The sequence below is a fragment of the Peromyscus maniculatus genome, chromosome 1 (genome assembly GCF_049852395.1).
Source record: "Peromyscus maniculatus bairdii isolate BWxNUB_F1_BW_parent chromosome 1, HU_Pman_BW_mat_3.1, whole genome shotgun sequence".
NCBI lineage: Eukaryota > Metazoa > Chordata > Mammalia > Rodentia > Cricetidae > Peromyscus > Peromyscus maniculatus.
Window position 1 is genome coordinate 213,757,496 of NC_134852.1, and position 25,975 is coordinate 213,783,470.

Consider the following 25,975-nt stretch of genomic DNA (forward strand, 5'->3'; position numbering starts at 1 on the left):
CTTTGTTTCCTTGTTTACTTGCCCCTCACTTAGACATCAAACAATTTCACTTCTTTTTGCAACTATATTTTTACTGATGAGTTTTTCCTTCTTATGTGCTTTTTTCTGTCTGTGGTGACTTGTTATTTCCTTTCCAGCCAGAAGCTGGGGCTTTGCAACTTAAGAGAAGGAAGTTCATCCATCGCCATCTCTAGAAACAGAAGGGACCTTGCTGCAGCTTCTTCCAAAGCCTAGGTGTCTCTTAGCAGGAAGAGAAGGAACATGCCATTTTCTAGGTCTGAGAGGGCCATGAGTAGACACAGCACTGCCTGCATTAGTAGTAAATAACACACCTGTGTTCTCTTGGGCATATATTAAAAGATCTGATCGCCTGCCCTCTCCAGGCTAATTTTGGATAACATTTGGAGATCTCCAGCCATACTCTCAGGAGACTCTTTGGAAATAACATGGCCCTGTGCTTCTCTATTTGTTAAGTAATTGAGATGTAATGGTGATTATTACATATTAACAGGAAACCAAATTCCCCTAGCACAGAGCAGCCCCCATAAGTGCTGTGCTGCTCAGAACAGCAAAGGGATAGTATCAAGACTAGATCTGAGGAGCTAGACCTTGGTTAGCAATCTTTAGACAGCAACAATTTGTTTTTGCTAAAAAGCAACAGAAACATCTCCCTCCTGCCACAAAAGGAGGTAGGAGGCCCTTAATTCTAAATGATTCTGACCCCTGTCCTCAATGCTGCAAAATACAAAGACTGTTTGTGGTTGATTTAGTCCATGTCTTGATATGAACCTCTTTCTGGCCCTTTCCCACCACCCAAGACAAGTTAACCTGGTGTCTTAGGGTTTTTATTGCTGTGAAGAGACACCATGACCACAGCAACTTTTATAAAGGGAACATTTAATTGGGATGCTCATTTACAGTTTCAGAGGTTTAGTCTGTTATCACAATGGGGAGCATGGCTATGTGCAGGCTGATGTGGTGCAAGAGTAGTAGCTGAAAGTCCTACATATCTTGCAGGCAGCAGGAAGTCAACTGAGACACTGAGTGGTATCCTGAGTATAGCAAACCTCAAAGTCTTCCCCCACAATGACATACTTCCTCCAACAAGGCCATATCCACTCCAACAAAGCCACACCTCCTAATAGTGCCACTACCTATGAGATTATGGAGGCCAACTACATTCAAACTACCACACCTGGCTTTGGCCTGGTGAGAAATGAAGAATCTAAGACATCTGGAGCCCATCCAAGCAAGATTACGAAGATAAGCAATAAAGCTAGAACAGCCCAAAGGAGGGGGTGATCTTGCTTGGATATCACAAATTGCCCCAAGAGAGTGTTCCTATGAGCCATTATGACTTTACCATTTCACTGGGTTTCACTATCTTCTGCAAGATAAGAAATCATCCTCCTGACCTGACAGCACAGCAGAGAGGACTTAAGATGATAACATGCCTGCAGTAATGAACAGCCAGTCCCACACAGGCTGAAATGATGGCAATGGTTGGCATAGATGACATCAGCCTAGACCGTGGAACAGCTTCACTTGGAACATCTCTCCAGAAGTTTCTAACATGGCTACTGCATTATCTCTGAAGAATGGGCAAGTTTCTCTCCCCCTTAGAGCTGAGTACCTCATCATACTGCAGGTACAGCCCCCAAAGATCTTTTTAAGTCATTCTGCCACAGTGCTATGCTGGCCTTAGAGTTACTGAACTGCAGAAAGTGACTATCCACTAGAGTTAAGTCAGGTCTTTAAATGGCATCATAGAAGTTCACCTTTCAGCCATATCAAGCTGGACTCTATGCAAACACCAGCAGAAGCTCAGTCAGCATTGTGCACAAAAGGGGTTCTCTGAGGTCCCCATGCTTCCACTTGCTGGCCTGATGGGGCACAACACCTCTCCAAGCCATGATGTCCTCATCTGCGTAATGGCTGGTCCTCATGGCAAAAGACTGCTGCAAGGATAAACCAAACAAGCCAGGGGAAATGCTCTGTCGACTGTCCTAGTACACCGGAAATGGCCAAGGCAGCTGGGCTCTATGCATACAGGGTTTCATCCTCTCTAGTCCAGCATCAGTAATTGGACCACTGTGTCCATGTCAACACCACTATTCTTAACCCTAATGGCTTGTTAATTTAACTCATTAGAGGCTCTTAGCACTTGAAAGGGTGTTTAAAAACACAAACCAACAATTAGTCTTTGGGGACCAAAGAATAAATGCAAACATAATGTATCACTTTTCCTGGCTCAACAAACACCATTTTGATGTGCTAATGGCCCCTAGTGAAGGCAGTAATTTCCAGTTAAAGCAAGCAGACAGTCCAAATGCTGTCTCCATGAGGCCACAATCTGCCCAATCCTGAGAGTCAGCCAGGAATAAACATCAATCCAACAGCCTTCCCATACAAATAACACAAAAGTGAGGTCACTTATGCACCAGAAAATGTGCTGTCAAGAAACTGGCCTCACATGAAATGGAATCATTGACAGCATTGGTCAGGAACCTGGGAACAAAGATTTGACATTCCTCTATCCAGTGACCTAAGAAACTGATGTCAGCACTAACAAGATGTAGGCCCTCAGTGAAACAGAGGCAGTATCACTCACTGTCTACTCTGGAGGGTGGTGAGAAATCTAGTTCAGTATGGGAGGCTTGTTAGTAACCATTCAGAATGGGAAAGCTTGGGTTTTGATGGGTTCATCTTTGGGATAAGTGACTACAGAAAATGATCTTTGATGCATGTCAGGAGAGATGAGTGATTGATGGGAGAAATGTCTTTCTGTATGCTGTGAAAATATGTTGCTCTGATTGGTTGATAAATAAAGCTGTTTGGCCTATGGCAAGGCAGCTTAGAGGAAGGCAGAAAATCCAAACAGAGAGGAAGGAAGAAGACAGAGCAGAGGAGACGCTGCTAGCGGCCGCTAGAAGAAGCAAGATGTACCAGTAAGCCATGAGCCACATGGCAAAGTATAGATTTATAGAAATGGGTTAATTTAAGATATAAGAACTAGATAGCAAGAAGCCTGCCATGGCCATAGTTTAATAATAATATAAGCCTGTGTGTGTTTATTTGGGTACAAGCAGCTGTGAAGACCTTCAGGTGAGAGAGATTTGTCCTGACCACAGGCCAGGCAGGACACAGGAAAACTTTCAGCTACAAGTGATCTCAAAGAATTGAAAGCTGAAGAAATATGTGTAGAAAGTCTATATAAACAATTGGTTTAAATTGTGATGAAATATATGTAATATACAATTTACCATCTTAACCATTTTCAAGTTTTTGCTTTTAAGTTGCCTTTAGTCCATTAACAATGTGTAATCACCAGCTTTACTTTGTTCTAGAAATTTTTATCACCTCCAAAAAGAAATTCTTGACCCCTTAAATAGTTACTTTCCATTCCTCTCTATGTATCCCCTAGAAACTGCCAATCTGCTTTCTACCTCTATGGGTTTGCATAAAACAAACATTTCCTAAAAATGCATCATATAACGAATGCATGGCCTTTGGTTTCTGCGTTCTATCACCTGGCATAACATCCCAAGGTCCATCACATTCTAGCACATACAGAGTATTCATAGGTACTTCCAAACTACACAGCTAATAAAACATTGCTAGGCACTGAGTACTACATCATGTGTGTGAATCATGTGCGTGCATCGTGTGTGTGTATCGTGTGTGTGTGTGTGTGTGTGTGTGTGTTTTCTCATATCATCTTTATCAGAAAAGAACTATTATTTCCATTTTATGGATGAGGAGCTAAAATTCAGAAAGGTTTAATGACTTGTCTCAACCCTGGTTTTTCAGATTCCAGATTTCTTACTCTGAATTGTATTTGATATTTGCACAGTCCAAGAGAGCCCTGCAGAGTATTTGGCTAGAAGCCAAGTACAGAGATTCCCAACATGTTCTGAAAAGAGGCCATTTTATAAACTTGCAAGCCCTATCCTGGCTGGTAACCACAGCAAGCTGGGAAGCCAACAAGAGAAGATACCAGAGGCGTGGTCTTTGTGATGGCCATTAGACTGGCCTCTTGCTGAACAAGGTATAGTAGAGCATCCACTCTTGCTCAAGTGCTGTGATCCTAGCCAGGCATGGCAGCATACACCTGTCATCCCAATACTCAGGAGACAGAGACTTGAGAATCTCAAGTTTGAGACCAGCCTAAACTACACAGGAAGACCCCCAAATGCTGTAGCTTTATTTCCAGGGACCTTGTGAAGTCTACATTTGGCTCAGTTGATAACATTTTGGTTCTGAAAAACAACAACAACAACAAAAACCTGTTTCTGCCTCTACTAAATGTCCTGTCTACTTTCTCTTGCATCATACACAAATACAAACACTTAGAAGTGGAAGAGTAGAGAAGAAAGCCTAAGTATATGCCTTGAAGAAACATAGAAAGGCCTAATAGTCATGGGGATGGTCAGTGGTATGTATAGGGACAGATCAGAATTTACCAGGACACTTGTGTACAAAGAGTTGTTGCTTTGATCAGTGAGAAGCTAACATTTAAAAGCTAACATTAAGTGGAGATCTGTAAACATCTTCGTTTTCTTATGATGGTAGACTTGTAGGTTCCATGTCAATCATCTCAGGCCACTGTCTTTTTTCCTCCACCCAATTGGAATGAATTTAAAAGATACTCACAGAAATACAGTTTTCAGTGTCAATAAGTATGGAATTAAAGGAAAGTGGGTGTGGTTTAAATCCTGACTCTATCACCACATGCGTGTAGAGAGACCTTGGGGAATCATTGGCTTTCTTGTAGGCTTCTCCCTCCAAAATGGACCCAAGGAAGGGAGTTGTGACTCTCTGTAGTGTGGGTCTTCCAAGACTGTGGCAGCCAGACTTCTAGGAAGAACTGTTTGCTCACATGTCTTACTGTATCCATTTCTTCTCTCTGGGAACATGACATCAAGGGAGAGAAGGAACCTAAGTCACTTCCCCTATACTCGTCAAACATCAGTTTCTCAATTTTCAGGATAACAAAATTGTGCATCTGTGAAACGGGGCTCATGATCCCCCTGCTTTTACCCCAACAGTGCTATTGGAAAGACTTGGTACCACCACTGAACCAGCGTGGAAGCACATCTTGATCTTATTGTATACAGTCTGGTCCAAGTATAATGATTGGAAGAATTTACTTTTTTTTTTAATTACATGTGGTAAGGGCCAGTTTCTGACTTCATAGGCACTATAGCTGGAAGATGAGAGAGACAATGTTCAGTTCCCAACACTTCACTGGGTGAGTTGCTTCCGTGTGTCAGGGGGACTTTGGTGAGCAAGCACATTCAGCCTGCCTGATTACAACTCATATCCAGCATTCAAGCCTAAGACCATAACTGATGGAAGTACTTTGACTTGTGGGAACTAAGGTACTAATTACATGGGCATCAGGTAAAAACCAAATACTTAACTTGAAAGCATAGCCTGTGATCACCTTCCATTTCAAGTATTGATCTTTGAATTGCAAAGTTGAAATTTCCAACTTTTTGTTTGTTTTGGTTTTTTTTTTTTTTGTTTTTTTTGGTTTTTCGAGACAGGGTTTCTCTGTGTAGCTTTGCGCCTTTCCTGGAACTCACTTGGTAGCCCAGGCTGGCCTCGAACTCACAGAGATCCGCCTGGCTCTGCCTCCCGAGTGCTGGGATTAAAGGCGTGCGCCACCACCGCCCGGCTTGAAATTTCCAACTTTTTAATGTGGATTTGTGTGTGCTATGTGTGCCTGTAAACGTGTGTGTGTGTGTGTGTGTGTGTGTGTGTGTGTGTGTGTGTGTGTGTGTGCATTCATGTGGTCTCTCATTCGAACCCAGAGCTTGCCAATTCAGTTAGTCTAACTAGCCAGCTTGATCCAGAGATCTGCCTCCTAAGCACTGGAAGCTTTATATCATGCTGGGGCTCCAAACTGTGGTCCTCATGTTCATGTGGAAAGTGCTTTACCCACTCTGCCATTTCCCAAGCCCGCAATATTCAACTTTCATTCTTATTTCCAGAAAATCTGCAGTCAAGAGAACCAGAGGAAAGCATTGGGGATTTGGACTGAAATTGTCTGTGTTTGAATCCTATCTGCTCATCAGTGTGACTTAACTAAATCATGTGACTGCTCTGATCTTTCATTTTTTCATCTATAAAATGAGGACAATTAATATCTCCTGGGGTTGTTGGGGGGCTTAAATTGGAGATGTCTAAGTTCTGCCTAAGAAGCCTGACCCACCCTGAGGCATTCCTGAACTGCACTGAGGGCCAGCAGCCGGGTCAGAGATGGGGGCAGGGGCAGAATTCAGCAAAGGTTTTTCAATTATCAAAAAAATACTTTTCATGATTGTTCTCCAGAAGTGATGTGAGCATGTGTGAGTGTAAAGGTGTGTATGTATGCATGTGTGTGTTCTGAAGTGAATGAAATTTACCAACTTAAATCTTTGTTAAAACTGGAACTTCTGTACTTCTAATTGCAGAATTTTGCAAAACAAAACAGATCTCTCATCTGCTTCTAGGCAAGTCCAAGGGGATTAATTTGCCACTCCTCAAAACAACTCTTTGGAGGGATCCCCTCTTGATTCTCTATTCTCACATTAATTAGAAGAAATGCCACACACACTTGGAATAGGAGAAATTAAGAGAAATAGACATGCCACCCTCTGGGGATAGTGCACAACTCAGCTGCCACCTGGTGTGGGAGGGGGAGCACTAGCCAAAATGACCATCGTCATGGTCACCAGCTCACCTCCCAACCTCCACAGGGACACTAGGGCCTCATTGTTTGCAGGAGAAGTCCCATAGCTGGTATTTAAAAGAAGAACTTCTGTTTAAGTCTAACCTTCAGGCACAAAGGCTTTTGGGAGTAAAATGGAAACTCACTGATTTCTTTTTTTTTCAGCAATGATGGAGGAGGGCGAGGACTTTGGAAACAAATCACTACTCAGCTGCCAGAATCTGAGACTATTGTTGAGATCAAACATTGGATAGGCTATTTGTACTTTTGATAATCTTTGGATTTTTTTTTCCAGATCAAAATCTTTCTCCATAGGTTTGTGTTGATCAGATTTGAGGTCTGCTGGAGATGTTGGCATTCTCTTGTAACTCTTTTGTTGTTGTTCAGGCAAAGTTTATATTGATCCAGGACATTTCTGTGTGAGTCAAATGCGAATGATTTTCCTTTAAAACATTTAAAGGAGTTGCTAAATTTCAACTCCAAGTAACAAAGGCTGAGGCTGGGGTGGCAGCTCAGTAGTAAAGCATTTGCTTGGGGAAAAAAAATAATTAATTAAAATTCAAATAATGCCAAATAGCCAGCTGAGAGAATGAGTTTTTCTGGCTGATTAGAGCTAATCTCCACAAATTGAGCACAGGCATCATTTGCAAGGTGGGTAAGATTCTCCTTTACTGCCCACCTGACAGCTAGCAAGGATGGCTGACACCAAGTAGCTCAGTGTTTTCAAGCTTTTCAGGAGCCTGTACCAAGAGGCCCCAGGCCTGATCATTTATGGTAATTACAATACAGACTTCCTCACACTGCCTTGGTAGAGGCAGCAAGTACTTCATCGTTCTCTTCAGTCATGAGAATAAAGAGAAAAAAAATCTGGAACATAAACAGCATTCCTCCTTTGCATTCAAAGGCCAGGCTCAGGGTGAGTTTGAGAAGTATAAATCCAAGTTGGTAATCAAGCTAATAAGCAAGAAGTGCAGGCAAGAGAAGTCCTTCAGCCAGCCAGGAGCCAGGGGGTGACCATGTTTTTGTTCTGCAGTTGGTAAATATCAGGCCTTTATTTACATACAGTTGTTTTTCCATCTTGAAAGATATTCAAGAATAGTGCTTGCAGTCACTTTACATGGAAGGACATACATCTATGTAAAAGTTAAAATAGGTTTAGCCCTAATTAAATCTATGCTGCCCAGAGAGAGAGTGGGGGACAGGAACACTTGTTAAGCAGATGAAGCCTGTAAATATAAATGCCTTCTCTCTGAATTCCGATTACCCCAAGCTGGCATTCATCCCTAACCATGGCCTCAGAGAAATCCCATAGCTAGGAGGCCGTGGGTTTAAGGACTTTAGATTCCCCATTTCAAAAAGGCATTTCTCCTCTTGGTATAGGCAAGCACCCTCAGCTTCAACCTGGCAGCCCCATTCAAACAGCCAGACTTTTCCAACATTCCAATTTTAAGCTTGTAGCAGAGAAAATCTCTGGTAATGAGTTCCCTGCCAGTGACAGAGTTCTGCATCTAATTTGTCCTCCTTCCTGGCCCTGCCCAGTGAAATGGTTTACAAGTCTTGAGAGTCTGGGGGGAAGGGGGATCTAAAGGAATTCTCTGGAGAAGGAATGAAGTGCTATCATTGAAATCTTTATTTATGTGAAGAGAAAGAGCTAAAACATTACCTCAGAAGGCAAGATTACATCAGTGGGATGTAAAGTAAATCTATCCGTAGTGGTGACACGCCAGAAACCCATAATCCTTTCTCAAAGCCCTTTTGTTATTTTAATGTCCAACAAATTATCTTTTTTTTTTTTTTAAGAAGAAAACTGCCTAGATTTGAGAGGTTCCTTTGGCTCCAGTAAAAGTAATTTTATCTTTAAAAAAAATTAATTTTCCGTAACTGAACCTTTACTAGGCTGGTAAGTAAGAGACTAAGGTAATTTCTAGGTTCAGTAGAACTGAGCACAAAGTGACCACCAGGATTGGCCCAAGTTACTATGGTAATGGTAGTCCTAAAAAGTACTTGAGCAGGGCATTCAGAGCAGCTAATCTGAAACTCTGGCCGTTCTGGTTGTTTTTAAGTGGCTGTGTATGGATGAGTAAGTGGCAGTACATGCTGCACTCTCTGCCTTTCTATGTCAGTCATATCTGGACTAGTTACCCTACTAATGACTTCAGTATCTGCTAAGAAATCCAGAAACTGTCCAAGAGGATTTGGATATCTCTACCTATATGAAGTTTAACCACATTTTTCTTCCTTTTTGTATGTGTATGCATATTTACATGGTGGGGCACATATGCAGGGATGCATGTGTGTGTGTGGAGGCTAGAGGATGAGAGCAGGTGTCTTCCTGAGTCAGGGTTTCTCACTTGAGTTGACTTGTCTAGCTAGTCAGCTTATTCCAAACATTCCCCATCTGGCTCCTGAGCACCGGGATTATAAATGGGCCACTAAGTGGGTCCAGGGAAACAAACTCTAGTAGCTGGACCCCAGAATTCACTTGGACAGAGAGCACTTCTCCCACTGAGCCATCTCCCCAGCCCCTAGGCCTGCTTTCCTGTAGAAGCTCCTTTTGTGGGGCATTGTCTTGGGGTCTGTGAGAACAGCCTCCACTTAGGAAGGCTTCTAGGTGCCAAAACTAGCTTGTAGAAGATACATAAAGATGACTGAGTTTGGGTCCTGGGAATAAAAGTATATGCAGAAAAATACTCACAATGTGATAGATAATAAGAGTGGAAGTACCATTAAGCATTCTAGTTTCAATGATAATAGCTGCAGTTTGACTTTTCCTTGAAAACTCAGAGTTGGAAGTCAATTGGCAAATATTTACTGAGTGTCAACTAAATGATCATTAAGAAAAATACTATTGTACTAATGAGCAAATGTTTGAGTTGAGTTAAAGAAAAGCCATAGTAAATGATATTGAATGATGATAGATACATGACAGAGACATAGATAGATAGATGATAGATAGATAGATAGATAGATAGATAGATAGATAGATAGATAGATAGATAGATGATAGATAGATAGATAGATGATAGATGATAGATAGATAGACAGACAGAGAATAGATAGATGATAGATGATAAATAGATAAATGATAGTGAGTCAAAAGACCAGAAGTTCTATTCTAGAGCTAGACTGAAATGGGTTTTAGAATAGGGGCCAAGGCAGGCCTTCTTGAGATTAAGGGTAGTTGAGCAGAAGCTAGAAGCTAGTAAGGAGTTACAGGAAGCAAAAAGAACAATAAGCACCAAGCCTTTAATTCAGGAGATCATTGTGAAAATTAGTTCTTCATTACCATATTCTCAAAACCATCAAAACTCAGTGTTTGTAGAGTTTTTAAGTTCTGGTGTAAGTTTTATGCTGCTTCACCACATTACTCCTGATGTTCCTTGTACACATTGCTGACTCACAGTTGTCTCACCTCTTTTCTCTGAGTCAATGTGTCTTCTTCATCAGCACAATTTTTCTCTGCTCCAGAAACAATCACTTCCTCTCATCTGTTTGTTGTAAAGACACTAGATTGAGGAAAACAGATAATAGGACCTGTTGGATTTGGAAACAAGTAGAACTGATGCTCTAGAGGAGGGTGTGCACTGTGACAGAGCACAGGGCTGTAAAACACTTTGTCTTTTACACATGAATGCTGGAGGTCATGTGGTATCATAGCTGGATTTCTCTATGTCCACTGTGGGTGAGTGGATGTCCCATTCAGGCAGGAGGCAACTTGGCGAGTTTTGTTGTGTTGATTCAAATGGCCCCCCACTCTGCCCTCATGGTTCTCACTATTCACAGATGTCAGAGAAGTGAGTGCAATAATGACAACAAGCTTGCATGTTTAGCTGAACATTTTCACCACAGCATTTTCAAATCCATTGACTCACTTGGCTTATACCAGTGACCCCCTATAACTTCACAGAGAATACACCATTAGCCATCATTTAAAGAGAAGTTGGCAGATCAAAAGAAGCCAAGCATGCAGTCTCCTACAGTCTCCAGGAAAAGTGAACCCCAGTATGTCTAGGGGTCCTGATTCTTAGCTCAGCACCTAAACCCCTCACACATGGTCAAAAGCTCTGTTCATTATGGACAATACCAGCTAGGATAGCAGAGGCTTGCAAGTGTCACAGAAATATGCTGGCCAAGAAAAAGACCCTGTGGTAAGCCACAGTTAGGATATAAGTTCAAAGAACCTGCCATATAATTGGGATGTGTGAGAATGTGCCTAGAAATGGAGGCAGGCTGTGATGCTTAGGAGCTTGGGACTCTGAGTGCTGACCTTGACATGCAGGGGCCACCATCTGTAGTTTTGTTTTTGTTTGTTTGTTTATTTCTTCTTTTACTCTTTGAGGGCCCACCATCCAGCTCCTAAATAAATACATGGAGACTTATTCTTACTTATGAATGCCCGGCCTTAGCTTGACTTGTTTTTAGGTAGCCAGCTTTTCTAAATTAAATCATCCCCTTTCTCTTCTGCATGTTGCCTCTGGACTTTTTACCTGTATTTATTCCTTCTTTCCTTATTACTCCGTAGCTGGTTGTGTAGCTGGGTGGCTGGCTGTAGCTGGAGTTTTCTCCAGTCCCACCTGGGCCCACAGCTGCTCAGACCCAAATAAACACACAGAGGCTTATATTAATTAAAACTGGCCTAGTGGCTCAGGCTTCTTGCTAGCTAGATCTTACACTTAAATTAACCCATAATTCTTATTTATATTTAGCCACGTGGCTTGGTACCTTTTCCCAGTTCTGCCTTCACATCTTACTTCCATTGTGTCTGGCAGCATCTCCTGACTCAGCCTTCCACTTCCCAGCATTCTCCTCTCTGCTTATCTCACCTATACTTCCTGCCTGGCTACTGGCCAATCAGCATTTTATTTATCAATCAATCAGAACAACACATTCACAGCAAACAGAAAGACATCCCCAGCAGCTGGCCCCCGGCACGCTCCTCTCCTTTTCTCCTCCTCTTCACTCTTCTCTTCCTGTTTACTCTTTCTGCCTGCCAGCCCCACCTATTTCTCTCTCCTGCCTAGCTATTGCCCATTCAGCTCTTTATTTGACCAATCAGATGTTTTAGACAGGCACAGTAACACAGCTTTACAGAATTAATCAAACGCAACACAAAAGAATGCAACACATCTTTGCATCATTAAACAACTATTCCACAACATAAATAAATGTAACACATCTTAAACTAATATTCCACAACAACCATCACAGCCTTAAGCACACAATTCCCCTATCTAAGTCTCAGTTTCCTCTGTAGTAAGGAAACACTCTTGTAAACTGACTTTCTCAGAGTACAGGAAGCAAGCAAAATGGAAAGCTAAAAACACAAAACAGCAGGGAGGAACTCCCCAGTCTGTTCTCCCTCATGTTCTACTTGAGGGGCCTGGGGCTCTGAGACTTGAATGGGCAGCAACAACCAGCAAAAATGTAACAATGCTGTTTCTAATGAGGTTTTTTTTTTTTTTTTAAGTTTCTTTGCTATTTGTACTAAATGTTGGGGTTTTTTTCATATTAAAATTCCTTTGAAAAATAGACTTAAGTAAGCACAGTCAATGGTTGAAAAGGAAAGGTTAAAATTATAAAAGGGGACTCAGGAAGAACATGTGGGAAACACTGGGTCATTAGACCTCAGAGAATTTACTGCTCTGAACCCCAGTGGAGAGTGGTAGTTCTGGACATGGGCTCCAGATCTGCACCCCTGGATCTACACTTACACATCTGGAGACACTCACAGGCGTTAGCTTCTTAGTGCATCAGTTTCCTGTCTGTAAGATGGGACTAACACACACATATCTCGAAAAGATTGCTCTTAGGATAAACCTAGCTCTATGCAGTTCTATGCAACCTGTATCTGACCTTCAAGGAGTCCTTGACCAGACCATAGTCAGATGGCTTTGGGAATCAGAGAGGAACAGTACCCATGGCCATTAGCATTCACTTACCAGCACAAACTTGCTTAAACACACTGCTTCCTGTCTCTGGATACACACCCACAGTGTTCCTTCCTCCCTCCTTTCTCTTCTCATTGGAAAGTGACTGCATGGGGTAGAGGAGTGAGGCCATCTGGCTCATTCCCTAGACACAGAATTGGAAAAAGGTGCCCAGGTGTCACCTGTCTTCTCGTCGTTTATCTAAGGGCCTGCAGGAGTCAGCTGTGAGCCACATGTTCCTTCATCTCCTGAGCCAAAAAGGGGGCGGGGGGGGGGGAGCCAGAGCAGCAAAAATGGCAGCTCTCCCACTACCCAGGCTCTTCTCCCCACACCGAATCCTGCTCTGAGTCACACTTTATATTTCTCTGTGACAAACCCTGGTGCTTCTCCCCTTAAAGGCTGGCATGCTGCCTCTTCTGAGTCAACAAAGGACCCAGAAGGAGGTGAATTGACCCTGCATGTAGCCACATGCAGAACTTCAACCATGTCCATCTCCAGCTGGTCCACCCTAGCCCAGCCCTATCTCAGGGGCCACAGAAGTAAGCACAACTCAGAAATCCAGTTGCTTTCTTCTGATGCCACTTAAGTTTCTCTGGAATCAAACACATGGGTATGGTCCTTATGAGCAGGGTGTATTTTCACTTATAATCTTCTGCCCAACACTCAGCAAACAAAGGCAATGAAACAGTCCTGTGTCTGCACTCCCTAGTGACAGAGAACAAGAGCCTATCGATAGTTTAGAAAGTTTATTTACAGGGAAAGGTAAATCACATTCTTTCCAGGGAAGTGTAGAAACCCTGAGAAAGCACCGTGGAAGCATCTATGTGATGGTCAGAAGCCATCCTCGGGTGTTCCTGGCCACAGTGGGAAGCAGGAAGCTGCCACCACTGGAGAAGGGAGACAAGCTCCATGCACACATTGTGATCTTTAGCACAGCAGGGCTTCCAGATTCTGGAACACACTATTCTTAGCAGCAGATAAACCATCTCTACTCCACTAGCTCCCTTTTATCTTTGATATTTCCTTTCTTCCTCCCACAAACAATTGCACAACAGCCGTGGGAGCAGAATGTATTATGACTTAAAGATGGAACAATACAGTATGACAAGTACGGCTTGTAAAGGTGGACCAACTGTACTTCAGCAATGGGTTCCTCCCACTAATTGAATGACATATGCTCAGCCATTGCTTAAACTCTTAGCACCTCAGTTTTCTCATCTACAAAATGGGGACAACAGTACCCACCTTACAGAGTGACTGGACAGCTTGAGTGAATAAATACATGTGAATACTGTCGACAGTAGCCATAAGGTAGCAAATACAGGAAAAATGCTAGCGACTGTTGTTTGATGGAAAACTTCCATTAGACAAGTATCTCATACCTTGAGTGGTAGAGCCAGCCTCCAGAATGGTCCCAATGACTCTTATTCCCCACACACAGTTTCTTCTACACTGAATAGGGATGACTGACCAATAAGACTTGGAGGGATTAATGGAGTGTGATATCTGAGAACAACATAGAAAAAAACTCTAGAATAAAACTGCAGGAGCAGGGGAATAAGACTCTAAGGTTTCCTCATTGCCTGTGCGGGAATTTCAACAGCACTGCTTAGAGTTTGGCTTTAAATTAATGTATTATTGCCTGCCCCACTCCCCGCCCCCCAAAAAAGCAAAGCCCAGTCCCAGCCAAAGGCATGATTCCCTTGGGAATTTTATTAAAGTGGTAGTCAAATGATCTTGTATTTTGCTTCTTAGGTGTGCTTTTGAGGTCAGCCTGTGAGTCAGGCAGCCACCATGAGCTGCCATGTGAACTACTGTGCACCACCCTCCATCACACTGAGCACACACCCATGATCACTGTTTAGAAGCCCTGCCCTGAGCTTGAGGTTGGGGAGCAGCAGGGAGAAAAATGAGGATTCAGGCTGGTGTGTTGTTGTTTTTACTCTTATTTTTTCGGGGGGGGGGCACCCAGCTCCCAAATAAATCACACATGGAGGCTTATTCTTAATTACGAGTGCCCAGCCTTGGCTTGGCTTAGTTTCTAGCCAGCTTTCCTTAAATTATTCTGACTACCTTTTGCCTCTGGGCTTTTCCCGTTCTCTAACTTCTGTAAATCTTACTCTTACTTGGTGTCTTGCTGTGTAGGTGGGTGGGTGGCCCCTGGAGTCCTCCTCCTTCTCTCCTTCTCTGGCTGTTAGATCTTAGATCTCTCCTCCCAGTTTTCTCCTTCTATTTATTCTCTCTGCCTGCCAGCCCTATCTATCCTTTCGCCTGCCTTGCTACTGGCAAGTTCTTTATTAGACCATCAGGTGTTTCACATAGGCACAGTAACACAGCTTCACAGAGTTAAACAAATGCCATATAAACAAAAGTAGCACACCTTAAAATAATATTCTACTACACTTGTATTGTGGAATAATCTTTTTGTACACTGTGAAGATGTGTTACTCTGATTGGTTTAATAAAAAGCTGAATGACCAATAGCTAGCCAGGATTTCCAGGCATAGAGGATGCTGGGAAGAAGAAGGGAGAGTTGCCAGCCAGACACAGAACAAGTAGGATGGGCAATATGGAGATGAGGTAATAAAGCCACAAGGCAGAAAGGAAATTAGTTTAAAAAAAAAAAAGGTTAATTTAAGTTATAAGAGCTAGTTAGAAACAAGCCTAAGCTATCAGCTGAGCTTTCATAATTAATAATAAGTCTCCTTGTTGTGATTTGGGAGCTGGCTGACAGGACAGAGAAGGACTCACTATAGGCTGGCCCTTCTGGGGTTTGAGGTCTACCAAGGGAGACAGACATAGAGCAAGGAATTAATTACCACAAAGTGGGTCAAGGTTTTTGAGAGGAGGAATGGATAATGTGGCTACATAGGAGAGGGCCACCCAGCCAGGACATAGGGACAGGAAGGGCATCTGGAGGAGAGGCAACTACTCGGAGGATGTATAAGATTTAGACACACACACTCAATCCTGGATCTCTGGCTAAGAGGGGAGCAAAGTAAGGGTATCGGGTAGGCAATGGCCTGAGCAAGAGAAATGAGGCCTGGGCTAATGACAGTGATCCAGGCATTAAAATCCAGAGTAAAAGGATTAGGAAAAGCTCCCTAGGCAGGAAGGCTTCCCAGGGGAGATTCATCCTAGGCCTATAGGTGGGTTTCTGCCTATGTCTGGAAGCCCTGCTTCCTCTCTCTGGGGTTCATAGGCAAGATCATGACTCAGAAGGCTGCTAGTATACCTCTATGATCTACACATCCAGATTGTGCAGTTGATATTGTATGTTAGCTTGTTTGGTCTGGAATCAACCAAGACACATGCTCTGGATAGGTGTGTAAAGTCATTTCCAAGAAAGGTTAACTGGGAGAGGAAGACCCTCCTCTAGAGTGGGTGACACCTTCTATGTCCAAGGGAAAAGCAGCACTTCCTGGCCTGCCTACCTTCACTTTATTGCTGATGAGTGTGTCTATCCTGTTACTGCTACCATTGTTGCTGCCAACTTTAGCTGATGTCAGACTCTAGCTTTTGCTATCCCAATGTGGACTGAAGACTGGTGGCTCTCCAGGAATCCTCCAGGCCTTCAGCACCATATCGGGACTACAGAGGATCTAGCCTCATAAACTGAGGTTATGGGTTTCTCAACCCTTTCTAGTGTGCAGATAACACTTCTTAATTAATAAACTCCTTTGTAGCTTGATTTTTCCGCCTAGGCCACAGTCAGGACAAATCTTTGTCACCCGCCAGTCCCACAGCCGCTCAGACCCAACCAAATAAACACAGACACTTATATTGCTTGCAAACCGTATGGCCGTGGCAGGCCTCTGCTAACTGTCCTTATCTTGCTAACTGTGCTTTTATCTTAAATTGATCCATTTCCATACATCCGTACCTTGCCATGTGGCTGGTGGCTTACTGGCGTCTTCACATGCTGCTGGTCATGGCAGCGGCTGCAGTGTCTCTGGTCATGGCGGCGGCTGCAGCATCTCCTTCTGCCTTTCTGTCCTTTTATATCTCCTCTCTGTTAGTCCCACCTATCTTTCCTGCCTAGCCACGGCCGATCAGGTTTTATTTATTAACCAATCAGAGCATACAGACCATCCCCCAGCACAGCCAAGTGCAGACCATCTCAAACACCTGCACTCAGGCCCATGGTCCTAATCATCCTCTATACGGACCTGCTGGGTAATGCCACAAAGAACCTGAGAATGGGCTCCCACAGGACCTACAGAACATCCCACAGCACTCCTTTTCTAACCTATTCATTCTATCAATTCTGTTCTTCTAGAAAACCCTAATACACCAGGGGATATGGCTAAGCATGCTCCACTCATTCCCATCAGCAACCCTGGGTGATCAAGAGCTTTCTGACTAGTGACCAGAGTCATTCTTAGAGACTCACATAGACAGCAAGAGACCAGCTACCAAGCCTGGAGGCTCTGTACTGCAGATACTCAAGGAGTGCTATCAAGGATGAAGACAACCAGCAGATACTCAATGCTGATCTTCCAAGGTATCTGGACACACTGCAATACTTTGATCCAAACACAGTGATGAGCCCAGGAGGCCTCAGTGGAGGAAGCCTGTTCCCCAGCAGGCACAGAGCCAAGTCAGATCTGATCAGCTTCCAGGGACATTCAGACTCTTGAAAGACCTTTTTCTTGCTTCTTGACTAGAAACTTTCCTTTGAAAAGCTTGTGCCTCAGAGCTGAGCAAAAGAGCCCTGTGGATGTACAGAGGAAAAGAAATGTTGTCAGCCACACTTAGGTACAAATAGCCCCAGCCACTGCCAACTTTTCCTTAGGGTGAGTCTGGTCTCAGGAGACACAGAACTGAGGTGAGAGCAGATGGGAAAACCTGGCCTGACATGGGAAGAGAGTAGATATGCTTTGCTGAACTAATTCTAGCAAATGTATCAAAATCTTAATAAATGCACTGAAAAAAAAAAACCAATCCATGATCAAAATAGGATAACTCTTAATAGAACTATTTTTCCACAACCAGAGTTGTGGTTCTTCCATTAGATCATGTAGAATATTTTTTTTAAGAAGTATGACATTTGTTTATGCTGTGGAACATTTGCTTAATGATATAAAGATGTGTTGCATTCCTTTATGTTGCTTTGTTTAACTCTGTGAAGCTGTGTTACTTTGCCTGTCTAAAATGCCTGATGGTCTAATAAAGGGCTGAATGACCAATAGTGAGGCAGGAGAAAGGATAGGTGGGGCTGTCAGGCACAGAATAAATAGGAGAAATCTGGGAAGAGAGGATTGAGGAGCAAGAAAAGAAGAAGGAGAAAGGACATCAAGGGCCAGCCACTCAACTACACAGCCAGACATGGAGTAAGAATGAAAATAAGCCGAGTGGTGGTGGCACATGTCTTTAATCTCAACACTTGGGAGGCAGAGCCAGGTGGATCTCTGTGAGTTCGAGGCCAGCCTGGGCTACCAAGTGAGTTTCAGGAAAAGTGCAAAGCTACACAGAAGAACCCTGTCTCAAAAAACCAAAAAAAAAAAAAAAGAATGAAAATAAGATACACAGAAGTAAGAAAAGGAAAAAGCCCAGAGGCAAAAGGTAGATGGGATAATTTAAGTAAAGGAAAACTGGCTAGAAATAAGCCAAGCTAAGGCTGGGCATTTATAATTAAGAATAAGCCTCCATGTGTGATTTATTTGGGAGCTGGTTGGTGGGCCCCCCAGAAGAGCAAAAATAAACAACAGATCATACACTGGAATTTTAAGTTAGGCTTTAGGCTGAGGGGAGATGGCTCAGTCAGGAAAGTGCTTCATTTGCAAGCATTAAGATCTGTCTTTGAACTCCAGAACACAGACTCTGCTTCAACAAGATAGAAAATGAGAACTGACTCCCATAAGCTGCCCTCTAACCCCCCCCCCACATGTGCTATGACACCAAAGTACCCACAGATTCACACCTACATCACCACACAAAAATAAACAAATGAATGAATATACAAACAAATCCCAAGTGAGAGATGGCAAAGACAGGCAGATCCCTCCAGCTTGCAGGCCAGCCCACCTAGCCTACTTGGCAAGTTCCAGACAAGTGAGAGACCCTGTCTTAGGAAACAATGTAGTATAAGTAATATAGTGGACATGTACACACATGTACCCCTGTTGTGGGAATTCTGCCATTTTGTCCAATGACCAATTGGATGGAACACTTTTGGCCTCATGGGTGTGATTTTTCTCTGAAGATACAGTGGAGTAAGGGTTGCATGCTCTCTCTTGGGTGGTCAGTGAAGGAACAAGCAGCAGAGAAACATGGCTTGCAGTTTGGCTCCATTACCTTTAGGAGGAATGGCAAGATGGCAGCAGCTGAATCAGCGGTGGTGTCTCAGCTCTGTTCTGTGTCATGAGTGTATCTTATAGACCTCATTCCTTAATAAATCTTTCCTGATCCAAGACTCCAGAGTCCCACATTATCACACACACACACACACACACACACACACACACACACACACACACACAAGAATTAGTCCATGTCAATGTATGCTGGGATACTGCCATTTCTGGTGACCTTAAATCTTTCTGTATTAATACCATGTTTAGGAAATCCCTGACTCCCAAGGTTAGTTTTTGACATTGCTTCAACTTGCACTCTTTTGATCTGACTCCCAATGCAAAGGTAGATCTGTACCATATGGAGCCTGTGCATTCTTGTCCATAGTAGTGATACTTCTCTGACTAGGGATGCTTCTCCAAGTGAGGATTCAGATCTCTAAACTCTGTTGCATCTCATCTGCTTAAGAGTGAAAACTCAAGCCACTACTTGAGAAATCTACCTAAAGAAGAAGTAATGAAGCCTCCAGACCACCAAGAAGATAGCACAATGAATGCATTGCAAAAAAGAGCACAGAGAAAAGGGCTTTGGGGATCTGCCTCCCTCTACTACATGCTCCATCTTTAAAACAAGTGCCTTTTCCTAGAGTATCCAAAAGCATCCAAAAAATGCAATCAAAGTTGCCTCAACTTCAAGAAGCTTGATTTACTTCAAGTAGAATGAGGTCTAGAGGGGAAGTCCTGATGTAAATGTTCAAGTAATGCATCAAGGACCTGCACTATTTGTCTTCCTGGTTCTCCTATCTAGAATAAGACCAAACCATCATTGTCACAAGATGGCCATAGCAGTTTCTACATTTGGCTCAAACACTTAAGAGAAGAAAGAAAAAAGGCAAAAGCCTTCTTCCCAGTAGCATGACATCTCTCAACATTTTATTTTGGGAAAAATTTAAACATGTACTAAAATGAAAATTGTTTGGAAAGAAACAGCAATACCCCTGACACCTAGCCCCTGCTGTTAACATTTTCCTACTTGCTTTATTATATATCTGCTGTTGTCCATCCCTCTTGCTATCTGTCAATCCATTTTACTGACTTCAGAGACATTTCAAAATAAACTGAAGACCTCCTGATATTTAAACACTCTCATAAAGTTTGTTCTGACCAGCATTTTACATCTCATTGACCAGAAATGTATCCAACAGTCATAAGCAAGCAGATTCTATATTAGTCATCTTGGCATTATAAAATAAGAGCTGTGGAAGAAAGAAAGAAGTGGCACTATATCATCCTAACATTCTGTCAATATGACACCGGATCTGCTACCAGCAGGGGCTGCACACAGGGAAAAACTCCTTACAAATCTAGGTATTACTGGTACTTTTATCACCAAAGACCTGGAAATGTAGTTGACCCCCATATGGGTACAAACAGACAAAGAATCATCCATTCCTCCCCTTTGTCAACTTCTGGCACACTTCTCAATATTACTGTCTCAAGAACATCACCAGAAGATGAGGAGAGCCACAGTGGCAAATGTATGCATAGCAAAACACTGAGCTATGGGTATGCTTCTAGAAATCCAGATGTCCAAACTCTAGACATACACCAAATCAAATTCCATGTTCTTACCTGGAAATTAACCTGTGAAGGGGGTGGGTCAGTTCTGGACCAGAGTTAGGGACTTAGTTAGGTTCTAGTCTCCCTGGTTTTGCTCCCAACCAACCATAGGCTTCTTTCTGAGTCTTATTCTCTCTGTCTGGGATATGACATACAGAACTAACAAATAGCTCTCCTTCAGTATTTCTTCAGTGTACCTATAATTGAATAAAAAATTACATGAGTCCCACGTTGAAGAATCTGACACAACTGTGTGGTTAAACAAAACTTACCTTTACTCTGCTGACCATGGCACTGTTGTTTATGAAGAAGGCAGCATCTGGGCACCTTGCAATAGAAACTTATTGCTATGGAATAATAAATCTTTGTACACTGTAAATATGTATTACTCTCATTGGTTATAAAGAGCTGACTGGCCTATAGCTGGGCAGGAAGAGATTGGGCAGGAGAACCATACTAGGAGGATTCTGGGAAGAAGAAGGGAAGAGTCTGAGGAGTCTTGAGCCAGATGCAAAGGAAACAACCTAGGAAGTTCATAGATGAGGCAAACGAGCCTTGGGGCAGCACATAGATTAACAGAAATGGGTTAATTTAAGTCGTCAGAGCTGTCTGGAGACAAGCCTAAGCTATCAACCAAGCATTTATAATTAATAAGTCTCTGTGTGGTTATTTGGTAATTGGCTGGCAGGAAAAAAAAAGTCTTCTGTAGCAGGAATCTCAAAGAGTCTTATTAATAAAATGAAACCTGAGGCCAGTTATTGGGGTGAACACTGGAAGATCAGAGAGACAGAACAAGTCACAGCTAACCTCACCTAGCCAACTTCTCAGCTGGTCTTGTTTCCTCAGACTGGAAGCTTCTGTGTCCTCATCCCAATGGCTCTCAGCTGAACTGCTGCTTGAAAGCCTGAAGCTTAACCAGCTAAAAGCTTCTAGTTTCTGGTCCTCATGCCTTATATATCTTTCTGCTTTCTACCACCACTCCCTGGGATTAAAGGCTCACTTTCTGGGATTAAAGGCATGAGTCACCATGCTTGGGTGTATCCTTGAACACATGGATTTCTGCCTCTGGAATGCTAGGATTAAAAGTATGTGCTACCACTGCCTATCCTAAGTATCTAGTGGCTTTTCTATTCTCTGACCCCAGATAAGTTTATTAGGGTACACAATATTTTGGGGAACACAATACCACCACAGTCTGCCTACAATTTACAGCCCAATGGAGAATGGAAAATAAGTTCAACAGTGCAGCTGCTGGGGGGGGGAGTGTATGTAGAGAAAGAAAGGGAAACTCTCTGCACCCATAACTGCCCCTTGGACAGCCAATGACTACAGTAAACACCTATAAATGATGATTATAATGATTATCCTGCCATAGCAAAAGATTCAAATTATGCCCATTTCATTCTGGTTAAGAAACCACAAGGCATTAGTAACTTATTCCAGAAGTATATCTATATAAATGGTTTAGTATTATTCTAAATGCTATTACATTTAAGTTCCCTGGATTGTTCAATGTTCTATGTCCCATCTCAGTGGCATAGGCTAAAATGCATTCTTCTGTGTAAGTGCCACACAGAATGGTGAATGCACCCACATGTTAATTTGGAAGTAGAAAGAGGACCAACTCCCTCCAAAGCACCAAGTCTACCACAGGCACAAAACAAAATATGGAAGTAAGAGTGACACACGGCCAAACGGAAGTTCAAGGAAGAAATGACTTTTCTTCACACCGGTCATGGTTGTAGGGCATTTGATGTACAATGATAGGAGAAGGCATTTCTAGAATAATAGGATGGACAGAAGGTAGATAGCAATCAGAGGAGAGCATGGTTTGTTGTAGATAAAACAAAGGTAAAGAGCAGTGGTATTATAATGGGTGTAAAAAAAATGTACATGTTCCCGATAATAAGAAATGTTGACATTACAGACTACGAGACACCACTGAAAGGTTAATGAGCTCAGAGGTTTGTCTGCAGAAGAATGTTCTGGAAGTGATATGTAGATTGTGTTGGTGCAGGATTAAGCTGGAAACATCTTGACTTAGGAAAAGGCTATTGAAATAGATTGACTGAAAACTATATTCTATGAATGTTCACAACAGCTTGTTGTGATCTGAATCTTTTATGTCCCCAAAGGCCATGCTAAGGGCTTGAACTCCATAGAACAGTGTTATCAGGAGGAGGCAGAAACTTCAGGACATGAAATCTACTCAGAGGAAATAGGTGATTGCAGCCACATCTTTGAAGGGTATATTAGGATCTTCTCCTGCACCTCTCTCTTCTAGCTATGAACATCTTTGTTCTGCCTCATCAGAGGTCCAAAGTGATGACTCAAATGTGCCTGAACAAAATCTTCTGAAACTATAAACCCAAATAAACCTTGCCTCCTTAATTTTCTCAGGTATCTGTCACTGAACAGAAAACAGTGTTAGTCATAATGGTATAAAATTGGAAACAACTAGATATCCTTCAAAAGCATAAACAAAGTGGTATAAGGACACAACGGATACTGGTAACACTACTTAAGAGATATGATGAAATGAACTACTAGTACATGCAACAAAATGGATAAATCTCTAAGTCAGGCTGAGTGAAAAAAGACAGAAACAGCCCTCTCTTCTCTCTACCTTGCTGCAAAGTCAGTCATTGGCTCCTGAGAGACCTCACTTGATTTCAGCCTCCCTCCCTAGCACCCTTTGGTTGCTTCCTGTGATTTCCCAGCTCAGTTCACCCCTATACCTTTAATATGGACCTTCCCTTCCTTCACCCCAGTTGTCTCTATCCTATCAAATTTGACTTCCTCTGCTGAGCCTTATCCTGAAGGAATCCCTGTGGATTGTTCTGTGAGCTCCTGGGGGTCTGACAGCTCTGGACACCCCTCCCCTTCTCTTACCTGTGTTGTCTTTGAGTTGTCTGGCTTTGCTCTCCTGAGCATAGTGGTGGATAATTGGACCATCAGATACCTTACTGCTTTTCCCAGCATTCATGTGCTGAAATTGGTGAAGTTTCCCCAACCACTTGAATGCTAAAGTTCATGCTTTGACTATCAAGTGGTTTCATTATCTTCTTATTTTTAATGTGGTTAGTTAAAACCTGAAAACTACATTGTCATCACAGTCAGCTTGTACTTTTCATGGCTTAATGGGTAACACTGAAAGCAAGTAGTACAGGCAAAGAACAGATACAGATAGAGGCCACAAAATAAATACAATAAACAAATTTTCTGATTCTTTGAGTATAGTGGCAAATGAAAAACAGTAGTCCCCTAAAAACTCATGGGTACATTATCTTCAACCTAGTAGCCAACTGTGGCAAAATTTCAAAACTGAGAACTTCCAAACATACCTGGGTATTGGAGTTTCTTTTTAAATTATTTCTTTTATTATTTTTTGAGATTATAATTATATCATTTCCCCCTTCCCTTTCCTCCTTCCAAACCTCAAATATACTCTTTGCTCTTTTAAATTCATGGCTTCTTAAAATGAACATCTGGTCTTAGTGGCCCCATGAATACTCTGCCAATCCCTGTTCCACCCTTATCCTCCCCCGCCCTGCTTTAAAAAAAAAAAATCTTTCCTTTTTGTTACCTGACTAGTCCCTTTAGAGCAGCAGTTCTCAACTTTCCTAATGCTCCCGAACCCTTTAATATAGTTCCTTATGTTGTGGTGACTCCCCACCATAAAATTATTTTGCCCATACTTCAGAAGTATAATTTTGCTACTGTTATGAATCATAAATATCTGATGTGCAGAATATCTTATATGTGACCCCAAAGGGGTTTGTGACCCATAGGTTGAAAACCACTGCTTTAGAGTATGAAAACACCACCCTTAATCCAGAGTGATAGCCACATGCATTACGCTCAAAACTATGAATGAGACAAAAATTCTGAGCAGTTTTAGCTGTCATTTTAATTACTCAATTAGCATTACCAAACAGAGGAACATAGACCCAGAGATTATCTATCATCTGTTCTTTTAAGTAAATGATGGTTATAATATATATGAATGATGATGATCATCATAGGGGTAATTTTCCACTCTGCTGTATTCATGACCCCCAAAGGACACCTAAAAGGCACTAGAGGTGGAGGAGCAACATCTTTTTACAAAGACATCATGTCTGTATTCTGGGAAGGAAAGGGAGGCATCTCTGGGTGTCCAGAAGTCTAGGGTGCTGTTCCTGGGGCCCAATTTCTCAGCCTGCTTTAGCTTTTCCGGATGCATTATCCTAACAGATAGAAAAGCTCCAAGTGAAAGCTCCTCAACAACAGGGGGAAATGAAAGCTGTGATTCGTTCACATTACCAACATTAAATGACAGATGTACAGAGAGGCACCAGGCAATGCCACAAGCAGTGTCTTCAGACGCTGATAACATGGCAAAGCTGAAAACCATGGAGAGCAGACATGTGGATGTAGATGTTAGGCCACACCTCTAAGCAATCTTGGGATTTCCTAGCCCCAATGCCTTTAGAGATGTAATACAGAAGGGTTGGGATTGCTACTCAGCATAGGTCCCTCCTCTCTCTTACCACAAATCCTTTGCCTCTGTATAGAATCCTCTTCTTTGGGCTCACTCATCCTCACTTTCTAGAGTCAAATTCCATTCTCATTTCCCCAGTGAAGTCCAGCCCCTTCCCAGTCAGGCCACATCTCCATTGTAATCCCTTTCAGAAGCACAAATGCCTTTATAACATTTATCCCAGGTATATATTTTAAATCTTTGTGGGTGATGGGTAATCCTTTAGTGAAATCACTCTTCTGCACTAGACTTCAAGCTACAAAAGGAAGATGACTGCAAGAAGAAAAGTTGCACTCTATCCTATGACAGTTTGGTGTCTAGAAAATTGGTATGTAGGACCAAGGGTGTGTTGAATGAACAGATCACTAAAAATTTCTTCTGATTTTGCTGAATCAAGACACCAAAATTCTCTGCTTCTGATTTTTCTACTTCTCTGACCACTCCACATCAACCAACTTATCACCCTTGGCATCTAGTAACCTACAAAGCTTCAAATACACATCTCCTATAAATGTCTCTACAGATGTCACACCTGCTAAATGGTGAGCTAGTAACCTGAACTGGTTGCATGGGGATCATGACAATCTAACCACATATTGATTCTTCTGTCATTGTCATCATTTTGCTGGGTGGGGTCTTCCAGTCTTATGTCTCATTGGCACATCAAGAGATGTCAGGAACCTTAAATTTTATGTGGTTGTGTGACTTGCACAGACTTTCTTTTTCCTTATTCCCAGAAGGCCTAGTTGGCCAAGACCAGGAATAGGACAATAAACAGCCCTAGTCCAACTTTGGGCTTTGGCTTTGCCATTTATATTAGTTCAGTCTTGAAAAATTTTACAACTTTCTGGTATATAAGTTTCTTTATGAGGATAATTGTAGCTACTCCACTACTTCA

General features: G+C 42.4%; 1 long non-coding RNA gene across 2 annotated transcripts in view; it reads right to left on the minus strand.

The window, feature by feature from the left end:
- LOC143271194 (uncharacterized) overlaps positions 1 to 18,102 on the minus strand; it is a 58,685-nt gene extending 40,583 nt beyond the window's left edge. The window contains exons 1-2 of one of the 2 annotated variants that reach the window (XR_013048425.1): positions 10,128 to 18,102; positions 1,779 to 1,958 (exon numbers count right to left, since the gene is read on the minus strand). This is a non-coding gene — a long non-coding RNA (uncharacterized LOC143271194). Of the gene's footprint in view, positions 1 to 1,778; positions 4,907 to 10,127 lie in introns of both variants that reach the window. The other variant, XR_013048424.1, reaches the window with a different exon arrangement.
- Positions 18,103 to 25,975: the final 7,873 nt, after the last annotated feature.